Source organism: Pteropus vampyrus, unplaced genomic scaffold (assembly GCF_000151845.1).
Source record: "Pteropus vampyrus isolate Shadow unplaced genomic scaffold, Pvam_2.0 Scaffold14, whole genome shotgun sequence".
NCBI lineage: Eukaryota > Metazoa > Chordata > Mammalia > Chiroptera > Pteropodidae > Pteropus > Pteropus vampyrus.
Window position 1 is genome coordinate 10,071,573 of NW_011888795.1, and position 2,593 is coordinate 10,074,165.

The 2,593-nt window shown below is 33.0% G+C and overlaps 1 protein-coding gene across 8 annotated transcripts in view; it reads right to left on the bottom strand.

Moving 5' to 3' along the window:
• The window catches only part of KLHL24 (kelch like family member 24), a 38,363-nt gene that overhangs the window by 28,993 nt on the left and 6,777 nt on the right, over nucleotides 1-2,593 (bottom strand). For 6 of the 8 annotated variants that reach the window (XM_011382665.2, XM_011382647.2, XM_011382630.2 and 3 more), the window contains one exon: nucleotides 1,444-1,502. The exons of the other annotated variants lie outside the window; for them this stretch is intronic. The gene's annotated coding sequence lies outside the window, so the exon portion shown is untranslated. The remainder of the gene's footprint in view (nucleotides 1-1,443; nucleotides 1,503-2,593) is intronic. 8 annotated transcript variants of the gene reach the window in all.

The window sequence follows — 2,593 nt, forward strand, 5'->3', positions numbered from 1 at the left end:
TATTTTGACTAGTGATAGAATTACTGGCATTAACGACAAAATTCCTGAGCTTTCTGCCTCCATACATTTTTGTTTTCTCCATGTTTAAGTGAAAATGTGTTCTGAATGCAAAACAAATAACATGCTGCAAGAACTGATTTTCTTTTTGGATAAAAGGGACAAGTAAGAAAACACAAATGAAAAGGTACTCTGTTTTCTGTATCCAATAATCTTACTGTATCTGGTATCTCCCTGTATCTGACAAATTTGAGGGTAGCATATAGAGTGAGTGAAGTGTTAATTTCAGGCTGATTAAAACTTTATAGGAATTAAAGGTCTGTCTTTTCATGCTCTTTTCTGCCCCTTATTCTCATAGCTGGTTCCTTAATTATTGATCAACAAGAGGTCTTCCACTGGTTTTACCTAATGTAAAATTAAATATCCTAGATTAGAACAGCTATAAAATCACCTGCTATTACAAAGTATTCAACATGACAAGATATTTGTTTACTGCTTTGTTTGTAGGAGAGACTCTCTCTTAGATCTGGGCTGTTTCCTTCCAAGCAGCTTCCGCCTGGCTTTTTAGACATTCTCACTTTCTCTGGACTTTCTGAGAACTCTCCCATTAACCAGTCTGCACATGAGCACAAAATATAAACTCTTCTTAGAAAGAATAAATGATCTGCACAGGAGGGTCTTAGAAAGATGAGAAGTCGAAGTTAATCTTTTCGGCTTCTAGATGTAATTTATTAGCCTTTGTTTTCCCATGTTACAAAAATGAAGTATTTTAACTAGTAATGGAAAAAGTAAGCAATTAATTAGGCATCTCTGGACAAAACAAGAGGAAAATGTTTGTTCTCGGAAACATAATTATGGAAAGTTGTATCTAGGTAAGTTTGTGGATGCAAGGATGATCAGACTGCCATGTCAACGGCTGACCAATAAAGCCACATGATTTGTCTAGAAAAGCTAGTATCTCTTTTTCTCCCTCATTTCTTCAGGAGCTTTATTCCTGGAGCTACACTGTCATGTGAAAGAAAGATTTTTCTGGTTAAGGATACTCTAGGGTTTATTTGCAACTGCAGAACTCACAAATGTTGTAGACCTAGCTTCTGATTGCTAAATGGATTTAAAATTACACGTTTTTGGCCTATGCCCCCACCTCACCCCCCTAAACAAAAACAAAAACAAAAACAAAAATGAGGAGATAACTTATTTTAGTGTCTCTAAGACTAGAGGAAAATGTAAAAGAGGGACTAAGGATAGCAAGAAGGAGTAAAAAGGAGTGGGTAAATACTTTATTTAGTAATGGAAATGACTGTGACACTGCCTTCCTTTATGATCTTGAGGACAGAATTATTCCCTGTGACTCTGACTGGCTTAAATGACCACTGGTTAAAGAAAAGAAAATGGTTTGAATTCTCTAATAACAATGTTTAGATAGTTTATAAACATTATGAATACCTTTTTAGCATTTGATCAAAACTCCAGTCAAAATATTTGTGTTGTTTTAATTTCCAAACCTAAAATAAATAGAGAACAGTAACATAGAAATCAGATACAAATCACTTCACGTATTTACTAATACGCTGAAAAAGTTTTTAGTAGAGATTAGTTTCTGACTGGAAGTTTACTTTTGCATAGAAAATCATTATCAAATAACAATTCCGTAAAGCAAATTAATAATTTCACGCTATTTTACGCTATTAGTTTCATTATTTATCAACTTCTTTACAATTTTACCCTGAAATAAGAGTTTTTGAGTGAAAGATGAGTAAACAAATATTTGTGACAACAGTAAAATAATGGTGGCGTTGAGATGAGAAAATACATATCCTGTGATAATTCTGCATTGGCTACTTGAAGAGTGTCTGGTAATAAATATTTCATCTGAGTTTGGAGCCATTAAATAATTCTGAGTTGTTCTATCAAAAGCGAATAGTTTAATTATTATGTATCAGATAACAATGGAATTAACTTCAGAAAATCTTAAGTATTCTGGGTAATACATGGAAAAATTCATTTTTAATCCATAGTTATCTATATAGAGTATACAGATTATCCATATAGTCTCCAAGCTTATTAAATGATTATTTTTAATCTTTTAATATATAAACGCATACTTCTTCCGCTTTGTTGAACTTTATGTACACTTAGTACTTGTAGAAACCAACTAATTCAATACAATTTCTCTTCTTTCTTTTTTTTTTTTTTTTTTAGTGGAAGAGGAGGAGAGGAATGCTTAAGGGAAAATACTATTAGTACCATGAACTGTGCACAGAACAGCAATTATATTTAAACACAAGTGGTTCTGGTTTCTTGCCCAGAACTATAAATAGAACTCATAAATTCTTAACAAGTTTAGGCAAATTCAAAAAGTTGATCCTGAAGACCAAGTTATGGACTACTGATTTTTTTCTACAGATGTACACAAAGACACATCTTTATACCCTGATGATGCTATAAATGTTATGTGTTTCTTTAGTTGTAGAAGTCAGTCTAATTTGTATGCACCCTCAGTAAAGAATATTTCAACTTGGTCAAATTAGGGGATTGTTAGTCCTAGCTAAGTGCTTCTTCCCAATGGACAAACAGATCCTGAGCCAACACAGAG